The 17,031-nt window shown below is 40.9% G+C and overlaps 1 long non-coding RNA gene and 1 pseudogene across 1 annotated transcript; one reads left to right on the top strand and one right to left on the bottom strand.

Annotated features, from left to right (window-relative positions):
• Window positions 1-4,992: 4,992 nt before the first annotated feature.
• Window positions 4,993-15,705, bottom strand: LOC140689664 (uncharacterized). The gene is made up of 3 exons (XR_012064680.1): window positions 15,483-15,705; window positions 12,600-12,723; window positions 4,993-5,263 (listed from the first exon to the last, which is right to left on the bottom strand). It is a non-coding gene; the product is annotated as an uncharacterized lncRNA (long non-coding RNA).
• LOC116277454 (small nucleolar RNA SNORA40) lies at window positions 5,831-5,929 on the top strand (annotated as a pseudogene).
• Window positions 15,706-17,031: the final 1,326 nt, after the last annotated feature.

The following is a 17,031-nucleotide window of genomic DNA, read 5'->3' as shown; positions in this document are numbered from 1 at the left end:
CAGTGACACATTGTCATATTCTTGTGACTGTAGCTTTGATTCCTGGCCAAGTCTGTGCAGCCAATTTTATCGATGGTGCATAATGAAGTTAACTAACATTCCCTGAGAACCAGGTTGTGTGATTTCCATGCATTGACTCACTGAATTCCCTAAGCACACTTTGTGGTACATCGCAGCCTTAAAATATGCAGCAGGAAATTATTCTGTCTGCAGGTGATAAAATGAAGCTCTGAACTGTTGAACCCTGGCCCGAAATCATGCAGATGGGAAGACGCCATGCTGGGAGCTGATCTCGGGCCAGGCTACAGAACCTGAAGGGCCCAGCAAGTCCCCTCACCCAGGAACCTGGTCCACAGCCACTGCCAGGCCCTGTGCTGTTTCTATGAGTGCTCATAGGAAAATGCCAGGGACTCAGGGTCAATGTGACCTGATTAAGATATTCAAACTGGGAAAGCCTTTTGTTGGGGGCTGTAATCTGGGAATGAAACTGGCAGTGAAATAAGGGAGGAAACAGCCCTGGTTGTAAGAAAATTTCTAGGGAAGAAGGCTGCCTGATGGGCTGGCATGGGAATCGCTGTGGTTGTGAGCCCCCTGTTGCCCTGTGGGGGTGTGGGCAGGGAAGGAGGGAGGCTGTTCAGACCGGTAATAGTCAATACAGTTGTAAACAGCTGAGTTCTGTTCCCTCACAGCTCAGACACATGCAGGACATGAGGATGCTTAGCTAATGACCAACAGTGGGTAGCAAAGGCCAACAGTGGGGTGGGGAGGAGAGATGGGACCACCTTCTGGAAGAATCTCTGTGATATTGATGGGAATACAATCATAGTTGGAGATTTTAACACTGCATTAACATCACTAGACAGATCTTCCAGACAGAAAATAAACAAGGCAACAGAGAAATTATATACTACAATAGAAAAACTAGATTTGGTGGATATTTTCAGAGCATTACAGCCCCCAAAAATAGAATATACATTCTTTTCAAGTGCACATGGAACATTTTCCAGGATCGATCATGTACTTGGACACAAAAGAAACCGCAACAAATTTAAGAAGATAGAAATTATCTCAAGCATCTTTACTGACCACAATGCCATGAAACTGGAAATCAACAACAGAGAAACAAAGGAGAAAAAAAGAAAAGCATGGAGATTAAGCAATATGTTATTGAAAAATCAATGGATCAATGAGGAAATCAAAGCTGAAATTAAAAAATACCTTGAGACAAATCATAATGAAAGCACAACCACTCAAAACCTATGGGACACAGCAAAGGCAGTGCTAAGAGGGAAGTTTATAGCGATACAGGCCTCCCTCAAAAAAGAAGAACAATCTCAAATAAACAAGTTAACCCACCACCTGAATCAATTAGAAAAAGAACAACAAAAAGCCCCAAAAAGCAGCAGAAGGAAGGAAATAATAAAGATCAGAGAGGAATTAAATACAATAGAGATTAACAAGACCATAGAAAAAATCAACCAAACCAAAAGCTGGTTTTTTGAAAAAGTAAATAAAATCGACAAACCTCTGGCCAAACTCACAAAGAAGAAAAAAGAGAGAGCACAAATTAGCAAACTAAGAAAGAAAATGGAGAAATTACAACAAACAAAATAGAAATACAGAATATCATACGAGAATATTATGAAAAACTACATGGAACCAAACTGGATAACCTAGAGGAGATGGACACGTTTCTGGAAACATACTGTCCACCAAAACTGAATCAAGAAGAAACTGAACACTTGAACAATCTGATCACTAGAAAGGAAATAGAAATAGCAATTAAAAACCTCCCTACAAATAAAAGTCCAGGACTGGATGGCTTCACTGGGGAATTCTACCAAACATACAAAGAAGAACTCATACCAGTCCTTCTCAAACTCTTCCAGACGACTGAAAAGGAGGGAATACTCCCAAACTCATTCTATGAAGCCACCATCACCCTGATACCAAAACCAGGCAAAGACATTACAAAAAAAGAGAATTATAGGCCAACATCACTGATGAACATAGACGCCAAAATCCTCACCAAAATTTTAGCAAATAGAATCCAACAACACATAAAAAAGATTATACATCATGACCAAGTGGGGTTCATCCCAGGGACACAAGGCTGGTTCAACATACGCAAATCAATCAATGTAATACATCACATCAACAAGAGAAAGGACAAAAACCACATGATCATCTCAATCGATGCAGAAAAAGCATTTGATAAAATTCAACACCCATTTATGATAAAAACTCTCGCCAAAGTGGGTATAGAGGGAACATATCTCAACATAATAAAAGCTATATATGACAAACCTATAGCCAGCATAGTTCTCAATGGTGAAACACTCAAAAGCTTCCCACTAAAATCTGGGACAAGACAAGGATGCCCACTATCACCACTCCTATTCAATATAGTCCTGGAAGTCCTAGCCACAGCAATCAGGCAAGAGAAAGAAATAAAAGGGATCCAAATTGGAAAAGAAGAGGTAAAAGTGTCATTATATGCTGATGACATGTTACTATATATAGAAAACCCTAAAAGGTCCACAAAAAAGCTACTAGAGCTGATCGAAGAATTCAGCAAGGAAGCAGGTTACAAAATTAATGTTCAAAAATCAGTTGCCTTTCTTTACACTAATGATAAATCAACAGAAAAAGAAAGTAAAGAAACAATCCCCTTTAAAATAGCACCCAAAGTAATAAAATATCTGGGAATAAATCTAACCAAGGAGGTGAAAGAATTATACACAGAAAACTATAAACCATTGATGAAGGAAATTAAAGAAGACTTTAAAAAATTGAAAGATATTCCATACCCTTGGATTGGAAGAATCAATATTGTTAAAATGGTCACACTGCCCAAGGCAGTCTACAGATTTAATGCAATCCCCATCCAATTACCCAGGACATATTTCACAGAACTAGAACAAATCATAATAAAATTTATATGGAACCATCAAAGACCTAGAGTTGCTAAAGCATTACTGAAGAGAAAGAAAGAGGCTGGAGGAATAACTCTCCCAGGCTTCAGACAATACTATAGAGCTACAGTCATCAAGACAGCATGGTATTGGTACCAAAACAGACATATAGACCAATGGAACAGAATAGAGAGCCCAGAAATGAACCCACAAACTTTTGGTCAACTCATCTTCGACAAAGGAGGCAAGAATATACAATGGAATAAAGACAGTCTCTTCAGCAAATGGTGTTGGGAAAACTGGACAGCAGCATGTAAAACAATGAAGCTAGAACACACCCTTACACCATATACAAAAATCAACTCAAAATGGATTAAAGACTTAAACATAAGACAAGATACAATAAACCTCCTAGAGGAAAACATAGGCAAAACATTATCTGACATACATTTCAAAAATTTTCTCCTAGAAGAAATAAAAGCAAGAATAAACAAATGGGACCTAATGAAACTTACAAGCTTCTGCAGAGCAAAGGAAACCAGAAATAAAACAAGAAGAAAACCTACGGAATGGGAGAAAATTTTTTCAAGTGAAACCGACAAAGGCTTGATCTCCAAAATATATAAGCAGCTCATACGACTCAATAAGAAAAAAATAAACAACCCAATCCAAAAATGGGCAGAAGACCTAAACAAGCAATTCTCCAAGGAAGACATACAAATGATCAAAAAGCACATGAAAAAATGTTCAATATCACTAATTATCAGAGAAATGCAAATCAAAACTACAATGAGGTATCACCTCACACCAGTCAGAATGGCCGTCATTCAAAAATCCATAAATGACAAATGCTGGAGAGGCTGTGGAGAAAGGGGAACCCTCCTACACTGCTGGTGGGAATGCAGTTTGGTGCAGCCACTATGGAAAACAGTGTGGAGATTCCTCAAAAGACTAGGAATAGACTTACCATATGACCCAGGAATCCCACTCCTGGGCTTGTACGCAGAAGGAAATCTACTTCAGGATGACACCTGCACCCCAATGTTCATAGCAGCACTATTTACAGTAGCCAAAACATGGAAACAACCTAAATGTCCATCAACAGGTGACTGGATAAAGAAGAAGTGGTATATTTATACAATGGAATACTACTCAGCCATAAAAACCGACAACACAATGCCATTTGCAGCAACATGGATGATCCTAGAGAATGTCATTCTAAGTGAAGTAAGCCAGAAAGAGAAAGAAAAATACCATATGAGATCGCTCATATGTGGAATCTAAAAAACAAAAACAAACAAAAACAAAGCATAAATACAGGACAGAAATAGACTCATGGACAGAGAATACAGACTTTTGGTTACCGGGGGGGGGGTAGAGGGTGGGAAGGGATAGACTGGGATTTCAAAATTGTAGAATAGATAAACAAGATTACACTGTATAGCACAGGAAAATATACACAAAATGTTATGATAAATCACAGAGAAAAAAATGTGACAATGAGTGTGTATATGTCCATGAATGACTGAAAAATTGTGATGAACACTGGAATTTGACACAACACTGTAAAATGATTATGAATCAATAAAAAATGTAAAAAAAAAAGAATCTCTGCCCCAGGGGCTAGGAAGATAATGAATGATTGGTGATGCACAAAGGATTTATATGGCCTCATCAGGTAGTTCCTACTTTAAGCTGATAGTCTGGAATATATGGTCAAATACGGTGGAATGACTGCTCTTATTTTAGGTTCTACAAGCTCTTAAACGGATAGATTTCTATCTCCATTATATAAGCACTGCTGGGTAACCTTTATAGTCATGTGAGGATCAAAAGAGTGATTACTTATTAATACTATTACCATGTTTCTAATGAATTAACACTTCAGCAACAGTATAACGGCCACACTTCTTAACAACTGCCTCTGTAAGGGTCTTGTAAGTCACAAATTATAAGTATAAAGAAAATATATTAAAAATAATAACAATTACAGTTGCAACAACTATGTTGTTTATAACGATGATAGTGTTAGCATCTCCCTCTCATATTAAACAAGTCCCAACACTGGATTCCTTAGGAAGCAACATCAATGCATTTTTGGACTCTTCAAGTTCTTCACCCCATGAAGCCTTTCTACTCACATTGGTCTACCACAGCCAGAATTGCTGTTCCTTGCATGGTGGGCTGCCATGCTGCGATGTCCTGGGCTTTTTCTGGCACCATGCATCTATACTGGGTAGTCAAGTTTCCACATACCCACTCTGATTTCCAATATATTGTTCTCCAGAGCCAATAGAGGGGCCACTGGAAAGAGGCCACAGATAAGGTGGTGAACCCAAACTGAATACCTGTTGAAGGAATGGACACACAACCTGGAGTGGTGGATGGATGGAAGGACGACATAAATTCCTTTACTCCTGAAAAGAGAGAGGCACAAATGGTGAACTAAATCCCAAAGAGATAAGACATTCATGGTAATAATAATGTTCAACAGTGAAAGAATCGAAACAAAAGCAAATATAAAATCTCTGGTAAGAAGACTCATTACAACCTGTTTCTTTCACGTATATACCCTTAGTAGGAATAACATACTTAAAAATCTTTAACCAACCATAGTTATTTGCTGATAATAAACTTGGGAATCTTGAAGCATATTATTCACTCTCAGTGTTGAAATAATACAATCTTGGAAGATGATTTTTAATTGAGGATTAAAAAAAGAATATTGTGGATTTATCTAACAATTTAAATAGAAATAAGAAATGTACCTTTGGGAAAGCTATGTGTAGAGGATGTTGGAGGGAATACACTGAAACTAGGCAAGTGACCAGTCTCCCTTGGGTCTTGGAAGCTGAGTGAAGCACATTCAGAGAGTCTATGAAGTTATTACAAGTCACAAAAAGGTATGCAATTAAAGCGTCTTCAACTTGTAGACAGGTGCAAAAGTAAATCCTCTTTTGAAACCCAGAACTCATTGTTCAGTATGAGTTTTGATACAGACAAGATGGAACAGGATACCTAAAACAGACTCAAGTGATGGGTATTGAACATAAAGATAGCTTCTGGGACTATAGAACTGGTAATTTAAAAGCGTAAGTTGAGAAATGATCAGTTACATTGATTTAGTACTCTGACTTTAATGTTCACATGAGACAAACATGGCTTCTTTTTTTAGGCTTTTATCTTGAAAAGTGTCTGGACTTTACAAAAAAGGTATCGACAACGATCAGTACTGTTCTAAGGTGTGATAAGCTTAGAAGTAAATGATTTGAACTTAATGCATATTTAGAGGGTGTCTGAAATTCAGAGCCAGGCAGATCAGTCTTCCCTGACGCCAAATACGTAATAGTCCTGAAGTAAATTGCTTGAGAAAATTGGATCCCAAAGATTACAGGGCTGACTGACAACTGTTGATTGACCAAAAATCATTGAAAGCGCTGCTTTGAAGATTATATGACTCAGACATTGGAGGAACTAATGGTTGATGGGCAATGGAAAGAATCAGAACATGTGTTAAATTCTTAAAATGTTTATTGACTTAAATTATGTTACACAATAAAAAAAACCCTACTTTTTGTAGGAATAAAAAAATGTCTTCATAAACAAAATATCCTTCTTCAGGAATTTTTATCTTGATATTTCTATGGTCTGTGTGGTCACAGGAAGTCAAAGTTATGGTGGTCGCTTAGAATTTCTTTTCTCTCTGTAATTTACAGGGCATTGCTACAGACGGGGCAGCAGAGATCTGCGGTAAGCTGTTCCATGGAGTAGGGGAGCAGTTATAAATGATAAGGCCAGAGATCTAAAAGACTTTTAGACCCTCCCCTCCTAACTGGCAGACCTTTAAAGTAAACTAGCACAGGTATGTAACTAAGACATTGGATGAGAGGCAAATTTATAGTTCCTTTAGTGTTACTGCTCAGTCAAGGGGTAGGGACCACTCTGACCAGGAATTCCAAGACCGTGGATGGGTTGGATGGGTAGGAGGAGCTGACATTTGCTTCTGACCTGAGAGGCAGTGGTGTGTTGCAGAAAAGCCAGCAGTGCTGGAAAGATGCAGCAGGTCCACAGCCCAAAAGGAGCTGTCATATTCAGGGAAGTCAGAGAGCAAGAACCAGAGTTAGTGATGCCACAGAGTCAGCAGCGTGGCAGCTGTGATGTCAGTATCTGTGTCCATAACCCACCTAACCCTACATGAACTCATCTGCCTACAGGGGGCAGGTAAGTAGCAGAAATGTGTGGAGTGGGTGCAGCCACTGGCAAATTGGCAAGTGGACATCCTAATGAAACGCACTGCTCACAGTCACCATATTGGAAATAGGGTCTCACACTTTCAGATCTCCTTCTTATTCAAGAGAAGCCAGAAATTAAGAGTTTATTAGCAATCAACCCAGCTCAAAACCCAGAAAAGATATCATTTATAATGACAAAAAAGGCACAGACAATTCAGAAATAAATTAGTGAAAAATATTAAGATGATTCTGATAAATGACTTGAAAAAAGAAAAAAATGATGATTGAATGAACAGTAGAATGCACCATCCTCTTCAGTGGGCAGACTCAAATTTGGGGGACACAGAACATTTTTTCTCCAAAATAAATTTAGTATCTGAATGCAAATTTAGTTGATAATCCCAAATGGATTTAAGAAAAAAATCTGAAAGGTGATCCTAAATTTATTACAGAAATATACACATATATACAAATAAAATAATGAGGAGGGATGTTTGAATTTATAGTATTAGGGACATTCTGGAAAAGGATAACATAGGACCAACTCTAGGAGGTATTAATCTATGGTCATGGAAACAGTATAGAAATAGTGCACTGAGAGTATGAATGAAATAGATTACATTTCAAGAATACACGTGGATATTTATGAGATTTTAGTAATATTATAAAACTGACACTTCAAATCAGTGGATTCAAGTACTGGAGTAATTAGCTACATCATTGGAAGACTTGGTACACTGTCCTCATTTATGACATTAAAATAAATTCCAGATAATTTTTTAATTAAAAAATAAAACACCAGAAATAGCCCAACATGATTTAATCTGTTCAGATTTTCAAGCGAGAAGAACTTTCTTAAAAGCTTTTGGAATAAAGACCAAAACAGCAGCGGCCTAGCAACTCAGCAAGGCCAGAAACGCCCACTGTAAAACAAAACTAACCCTCACCCAACCCTCTCTCCTGGCCCTGTATTGCTTTCTGATACGTTCAACACTTTCTTCTTCCCTTTAAATTCCAGTTTCTTGGAGACGTGCCTGTGCTGATGACTCCTCCAGGGCTCAAAGCCCTGCAGCCCCCATGGCCCTCACCGCGGCACTGAGACAGGAGTTGCACTGACGGTGGCTGTGTGTTTCAAACCAGTCGGCATTTTCAGCTCCTGTTTATTTGATTACCAGTTAGCTTTTGCCGTGGACAAATATTTTCTTCTCAGTGGAATGTTTTCCCCCCTTAATATTTGTTTTACTTAAATAAATTTAAATGCCCAGGCAGAAAAGTGTGTGTGTACATATGCACACACACAGATACACACAGATCTGTTTTTTAAAGTCTACCTAATTATAGTCCTCCTCCTCCTTTTCCCCAGTCTTGTCAATTAAAAGTGGGCTTTAGCCCTTGCTTTTATGCCCCACACACCCCCCTTTCTCACTATGCTCCTTTTAGTCAGTGTTCAAATCCCTCTTAAGCCAGGTTACAGCCTTCTCTGTGTTGCCTCAACTAGTTTCTCCCAACTGCTCTGCTATTCTTCTTTCTTTTGGTGGATTCCTCTTCTCCCATTTGCCATGTACATGGCCCTTTTCCCCAGGGCCTCGTCTTAAATCCTCCACTTGTCAGGACTGAATCGCCCCCACGGCCTCACCCACAGCTCCTCTGAGCTCCTGACTGGTGAATCCAGCTTAACAATGGACATCACCCCTCAGATGTCCCATAGACACTTCGCAATCAAAATGCCACAAACAGAACCATCTCCTCGAAACCAGCTCCTCCTCTTACACTCACCCTGCAGATCCGCTCTCCAGATGGGTCACTGGAAAGTCACCTCAGCAGCTCTGTGGCCTGCCGCCCCGGCCCTGCAGTCCCCTCTGCAGCAGTCACCACTTCTGTCGCCCATGTCTCTCTCCCTCTGCCCAGGGCTTCTCTGCAGACATGTGCCACTTGTTGCCTGGGTTACCTGGGGTGGTCCCTGAAATATCCTTTCCCCCCAAAATATGGGCCTCCCCCCCAAAATAGTATCTTCCATTCTGCTGCCAGTATAACCAGATATTCTTCAACATAATCATTATGCAATTCTCTTGCTTACATATATTCCAATATATCCCTGTTTCTTTAAGGATACATTCAAGTCTAAGCACACAAGACTCATCGTGACAGAGGCCTTGTGCACCAGATACTCCCACGTTGGATACTTTTTCTAACCCTCTTGTTGTTCTTCAGTCTGGCCAAGCCGCTTCATGCCGTGTACTCTTATATGTCTCTACCTCTCTGCATGAAGTGTCCACTCCCTCTACCACAAAATAGAGATCTAACTTCCTTTCACCTTTCAAGATTCAGTTCAAATATTTCCAGCTCTAGGAAGCCCAATTTGAGTTCACCTGCTTAGCAATCCATCAACTACTCGCCAAGTCTCGCCTGGCCTGGGGAGTGCAGACACCAAGTCTTACCTGTCTTGGTCTCCCCAGCAGTTGATACAGTGTTTGGCATAGCAGCTGCTCAGTGTTTGTTGGATAGATAAGCGAATGAATCAGTAAAGAGATGAGAGGTCTAAAATCCCACCCCCAGTTTCTCAGCTGCCATTTTGGAAAGTTCATTCTGCGGAGTTAAAGAAATGTCAGTGCAGGAGGTGGGCAGACAGAACAGAGGTGAGGGCATGGGGGAGACAGGCCTTCCTGGAGAGCGCAGGAGAGGCGTGGGGGGGACAGCACTGGAGAGAGAGCGAATGGAGGGGGCGGGTGCAAAGAGATGTTGAAGAACAACTGATATTAACTGCAGCAAATTAAATGGAGAACATAATATATGAAGGGAAGATCAAGTTAACACAGCAAGGGTGGAAAAGGCAGTACCAGAGACAAGGAGCTCTCACTTCATCACTCACTGCATTTCACTTATGGCATCCGCCCTCTGGGAAGGCAGCGCCACATTCTTGAGAGACTGGTGTTTGTGCTGTGGGTACTCTAAGTACTAAACAGTATCTTATGGCTTCCAGATTTTAAGATGGATAGATTATTTCTCTTATGTTCCATGTCTGAGTTCCCAGACAGCAGGATCATTCACTGGTGGGGGGAGAGCTATTGTGGTTAACAACTCAGGGTTACTCTAATAATCTCAAAGGACAGTGGGGAATTCACTAAAACAAATAAAAGAGAAATTTCACTCAGAAAAAAACATATGCCATATAGAATCTTGTGGGGGCCTTGGGGGAAATGTTACTGCCAACTCATCTAACAGTTGTATGTGAGTGTGTTGAAACTCCAAGCTCAAGTCACTTAAACATGTATGAGAACCAGGGTCCAGGCTATGGTGCTCCAGACATGGACCGGAAGATGAAAAGCCTGACTACTGCCTCCGAAAGGATCAGTCCAACCACGGAGCACAATGGTCATGGACACGATCATGCACCATCAAGACAAGAATCAAGTGCAATTCATACCTAGAGAGGAGAGCAGAAAATCTCTAAAAGGTGGAGGGTTTCCTGCCAAGGCTTGGCAAGATTCCTTCCAGGTAGAAAAGCAGAGAAAGGTACTTCAGGCGAAGGAGACAAGTGTTGGTGGCTGGGTGTGACGTCTAACGAACCATGGGTGGAGGGCTCCAGGGTCATCTGTCAGAAGTTGTTCCCCTTCAGCAGCTAAGAGGCATAACTAAAAAGGCAGGTGGGGTGTCATAAATGATCATGGGGAAAACTGGGAGGAGGAAACTGAAGTCAGGACATCACCACCAAAGGCACTTTATTTTAGAGGAACAAAAATAATTCAAAAAGCACTTGGAAATTCTATCTCCCATGAACGAAAAGAACACGAAATAAGTTTCACTCCAGCGTTGAATACAGAATAACAGACTACTTACTCTCAGAAATGGATTGAATTTTCTAATTCGTTAGGGATTATTTAGATAATAGGAAAACGAGTAAATCTGAAAAATCTCTCTAGAATATCTGTTACTCCATCCTGTTATGTAGGGTAGAGTTAGGCTGAATTATTTAATTGATATTTTAATGAGACTATAAAGTTCTAAAAGTCCTAACAATTTCTCCCAAAAGATTAAAACTTTTCCTTTCAATGACCTTCATTTGACTTAATTAGAACAATAACTTTTTTCCAAGGCTTTTTTTGTGTGTGTTAAAATACCAAATGATATGCTGTCCTCAGAATGTTTTTGTTATTATTAATGCTGATAATAGCCCCAATAAGACATATTAACAATTATGACTCATTTTGGAATAACAGGTCATTGGCTTAAAGTCCTTTTGAAAATAAGCAGAATAAACGAACATAATTCTACACCAGGGACAGCAGCTGCACCCTTAATGGAACCTGGTCACTAAACACAACACAATCAAAGATGAAACTCAAATCAGACACCAGGCCACAAAGCATAGCAGAATGAAGATGCCAAAAGATGAGCTTTCACTCACCGAGGGAACCAGATGTGTTCCCATATATAATACATATTTGTAAAACCAATTATTTTATATATCTAATGAAGTTTAGGAAAAAGAAAACTCCCTTTTTCTGTAGACTTATAAACAGGAAGCACAAAGGGGTGCCTTTGCAGACATGAACCCGCATGCATAAGTGCAAATCCTATTGACCAAAATACTTTCCTGTCTCCTAAGCTTAAAAAATAAATAAATAAAACTAACTCAAGGCAGTGGTGAGCTGAAAGGGCTCAGATACAAAACATGCACATCATCAGCCTTCTAGTATATAAAAGTGCGCCATGCATAATAGAAAAGATGACTTTTCCTATGGAAATCTATTTTGAGATGCAAACATTTAAAGGCAACCGAGATCTCAAAACCAAGTTCAACCAAAGAGAAACAGGGCCCAAGCAAATGTACAGAAATGGATAAAGACATTGGAGAAGGAGGGGATCTGTGCTCTACAGCAAATTCATCCTGAATTGAAGCCAGTGATGTGCCATGAGGTCACTCAAGGAACCAGGCAGAAACCATCGGCCAGAAGAAATAGGAACAATGTGAAAGGCAGGTGTGAGATGTGGAAGAGGTGACCCTGTGAACCTTGCTGCCATGAGGCAGGATGCTCTTGCGGGCTTTCTGCACAGGCTGGCTGGCTCACATGACTCTGTTTAGAAAGATATCAGCCAACAGCTGTGCCACACGGGCTACAGCCTGAGGTGAGTCTCATCTAGTTACGGTTCTGTGTTCATCCTTAGACGACATCACCAGAAGGATCTGAGAATCAGTGGTGGAGACGTACCTGAATGAGTATTCCATTTCATTCCTTGGCAGTAAATCTTCAGCTTTGTACAACATAAATATTGACAAATATACACACAGGCACCCTATTTGAAAGCCTGACTGCATAATTGCTTCTAATGGAGAAAAGCGGGCTCCATTTCGGTATGCTAGGTCATTGTTTGGCTCGGTAACCGATGCTTCTGAGACCCAAAGCATACTCTAGTATAACCGACAACACAGAAATCTCCACTGATGACTTACTCATTTCAGGGTATTCATAAAATAACCCCAGTTTGCCCATGGGATACAGATGGTTGTCCCGTTCCCATCGTGGGGTGATCTGTTCTGCTCCCGAAACTGTGTCAACATTAGATTCATGATCCAGCTGCCAAACAGATCAAATTATAAAGCAGGATATTATCAGACCAAGGTCATAAAAGTATTACTGACATTTCAAGCTGAACACATCATCTTCCCAAGAATTTATTTTCTTGTTTTCAGGATAAATTTCTTTTTATTGCTGCCTCCCTACCCTCAAATATTGTGAAAACTAGACCTGACTACCTACCTTGGGTTTACCAAAATTGTAATGACTACTACTTTATCTCCTACCTCCTTTTCAGGTGGGCATTTTAGCTTTTTATAAGATGCCTTCCCTCATTTGTCTTTTTTACCCCCATTTCTCTGCTATTATCCACCATGGCCTTTCCAGTCTGAAAATCGTCAGAGAAAATAGGTAAAAGAAAGAAATACACGGTCTGTGAGCTGGTGATAAGTGCTGCGGAGGAAAAAAAAGGAGGATGAGGAATGTGTGGTAGGAAGGAGTGGGGCTGGGGCAGTGACATTTGAATAAGGCAAAGACGGAGGCAAAGGGGCGGGCAGAGGAGGGGCAGGAGGAACAGTGATCACAGGTCTGGAGGCCCTCACTCTGGGCAGACAGCATGGAGACTGGTGTGGGCCATGCGCCACAGTGAATAGGAAATAAGTGGTGGTTTTGGGGGTGGAGCCTTAGAGGCTGCCGTGAGGATATGGGCATTTTTCCTTCTGAAGGAATTGCGGAGCTATGGAGGGTCACCGAGCAAAAAAGTGATACTCTAATGTTGGACAGAACAGGTCCAAGACCCTAATATAAGCTGAACAAATCAAGGGCCAAAGAAGTGACATGCCACCTAAATTCAGTGCAGAGCTTGAAAGAAACACAGCCTCGACTCGCAGCCCAGTGCTCTGCCCCCTTCTGGATGCTGTCCCACAGAGCTGTCTCTAAGGTTTTTTTTTCTCACTCAGAGGCTTGTGGGCCAACTGAATGTTTCCCCCTTTTTCAAATGGTAATTTGTCCTGAAAGAAAATCAGAGTTGGCAGTGAAACAAGGCATGGACCTGTAGCCTACAGAGCTGTTGTCCCTGAAAGCAACAGCTGGCGCATAGCTTACTCGTGGAGTTCAGCAGAAGAGACAGAGCAACAACAGACAACTTAGGGTGTGGCTGAGCTTCGGCTTACTGCACTGCACGTTTGGATGGATTTCAAATTTTCACAGTGAAGCGGCTTCACACGAAAGGCAGGTGTATACATCATACATGTATGTATGCACGTCTGTATGCACAGACGTCTGTATGCACACACACGTGGACACACACAGAGTACATGATGTGACTTGTAAAGAGCTGTCCCTGCTAGGTTTCCCACTGCCTCTGATCTCAGCGTTAACCTTTTACTGGCCATCCTCCAAGGTTTGCTACGAGATTTCTTTGCAATGGAACATGCCCTTCGCTTCACAAACATTCCCCACCTCTTTCCATAACATTAGGGGAAGAGCAGGGAGCTCTGGGAAGTGGTGGGGATATGGACTCGAGATACCCCTGAATCTGAATCCACACTTCATGGCTTATATGTTATTTAACTTTATTTACATTCCAAATGCAATTGTTGCAGATCTCAGAAGATGATTTACACTCACTGCTATGGCAGAATGTTGCGGTTAGTAGACCCACCACTAGAACCTTTTAATCAACACGTTCTTCCAATAATTCAGATATTACTGTATCACAAATGCCCATTTTTATATTTTGATATCTGCTTTTCAGTATAATTATCTTCCTTCTTTTTTCTCTAAATCTTATGATTTTAAAACATTTTTCTGAGAAGTGGTCCACAGGCTCTTTACTTATAATAACTTGATAAAGGGATCCTGGAGATCTAAACCACATTTAAATCCTGAGATAAAATCAACTGTGTCATATACATGGCTAGGTTTAGTCTGCTTATTTTGTTACTTTGTTTAGTAATTTTTGTTTCAAACAACAAGATCCTACTGTATAGCACAGGGAACTACATTCAATAACTTTTAATAGCCTATAGTGGAAAAGTATATGACAAGGAATATATATGTATAAGTGAATATCTATATATATATATATATATGTATATATATATATGTACATATGTATATATACACACATATATATATATGTATATATGTATATATATATATGTACATATATATATATGTATAAGTGAATCACTATGCTGTACACCAAGAATTAACACAATATTGTAAAGGAACTATACTTTCAACAAAAAAAATTGAAATAAATTTGGGAGATGAAATTTCCACCGCCCAGGCTGCTGTCAGGATTAAACGATTCAAAGCAGGCCAGGTATTAGCAACCCCCCTGACACAGCAAAACCCCATGGGGGATCTTTCTTTTGAGCAGCACAGGCTAACCAGCTGTGGTCACCTGTAAATAGGGTTGAAGTCACTTAGACCCTTGGCTTGGGAACACCGTGGCCACAGGTGTGGGGGTCACTGCAGCACCTAAGAGAATGACGGGGCCAGCCTGCTGCTGAAGCCGCTCCCCAGGCCGCAGCCCGGAAGACTGCAGGCAGGTCTGAGGTCCGGCTGGGGGCGCCCAGCTCCACAGCCCTTCGGAGCCCTGCGGTGCCGGTGGCGCTGGGACCACACTCGTCCATCACCCTCCCTGGCACCCAGACTCGGGAGACTCCTGGAGGAATTTTTCTCTGCCTCATGCTTCCTGTCTCAGCCTCTTGTGGAATCCGGTCCATGCCCCAGGGAAGCAGGGCTTTTAACCCCCTGGACCCAAATCCATCACGGTATGGATCCAGGATGAAACTTCCATGTTAACTCACCTGGCGCTCCCTTCTTGTGCTGAACTGCCCTCCCCCGTCGATGGCATTAGGTCATATTAGAAGTCCCGACTTGCTTGTCCTTAGCTAAGACTCTGAGCCTCTTGCTCATTCTTCCTGAGTGGAACCACTCAACTGTGGCAGAAAAGCTTGGGCTGTTGTCTACCCATCATTGTCCTCAGTATTTTGGGTTTTCTGTTGGGTTATGGTCCTCATGCAGGGATATCAATTTGCACATGAGAAGCACCTGTAGACATTTTTAAAAATACAGACACTGGATCCACCCCCCTTTCCAGCCAAGGCTGGAAGTTTCTCCATCTAGCAGGGGCTACAGAATCATTTGCTTGGGAATTGACCACACATATTGGCATAATCACAGTAAATTGCCCTTTACTCAGTGCTTGCCATGTGGCATTTTCTAGTTCATGTTGTTTTTGTACCTTCATTATCACACCTAATCCCTGCATTATGGATTATCACCATTTCTGTTGAGGACACTCCCCCTTGCTAATCTTGAATACAAGTATCTTTGATTCTCTCAATCTATTTCATTCCTGAGTTTCCTGTTCCTGAATTTAAAGAGTGAATTATAGACACATGTATTTAAGATTCTCTTATTATATGTATCTGACTCATCCTCTAACCAAATCATATCTGGAGAAGAGAGGTTTTCTCTTTTAAACATTTGCTTTTTCTTATTATATAGTTGTGGATACACACGGTGGAAAATGTAGAAAACATATAAAGTAAGAAAATTACAGCCATACATTATCTAAACACCAAAGGACAATGCTATGTCATTTTGGGCATTTAACAATTTTTCTAAATATTTTATCATAAAATTTCCCTAGGGCAAGTTGCTTAACCCTGGAATTTTACTAGCCTTTTGTCAAGTACAGAATAACATTCCCAGAAATGACCTCAATATCAAAATAGTATGTGAGAATGGGAAGGCCACAGAGCTCTCAGCTTATTCTCTGAGTCCTACAAAGAATGCTGTTAATTCACTGATGTCATGCATTCGATGCTTGTGAGTCGCTCACTCACTCAGCTGGCTCGGACTGAGACCTACTTTATACCAGGTGCCGATCCACGTGCTGGGGAGACCCCAGAGGGAGCCTGGATCACGGCATCATTGTCTTTCTTCATTTACTCCCGGAATCCTACTCAAGAATACAGAGAGTCAGAGACACTCAACCACGCTGATCTTGAGAGAGATAAAAGAGGTCACAGGCCAAGAGATGCAGGTGACCTCTGGAAGCCAGAAAAGTCAAAGATACAGGTTCCACTGAGGCTTTCAGAAACAGCCCTGCCAATACTTTGACTTCAGCAGGCTTCTGTGTTCAAGAACTCTATGAGGTTAAATTTGTGTTGTTTAGTGGAAACTTTTTCTTTCTTCTTCCTACTACCATGATGTTTGGGGATACTTGTTACAACAGCAACAGGAAGCAAATACAGTGAGCTCCTTGAAATGTTCAGAAATTGCAGATAACACTGGACTGTCCACTTTGATGTGCAATTGGGCTTATGTGAAAATCAAAAGGACAGTGTG

The sequence above is a fragment of the Vicugna pacos genome, chromosome 27, assembly GCF_048564905.1.
Source record: "Vicugna pacos chromosome 27, VicPac4, whole genome shotgun sequence".
Taxonomy (NCBI): domain Eukaryota; kingdom Metazoa; phylum Chordata; class Mammalia; order Artiodactyla; family Camelidae; genus Vicugna; species Vicugna pacos.
Note: the sequence above shows the minus strand (reverse complement) of the source record. Positions and strands in the feature narration are given on the sequence as shown.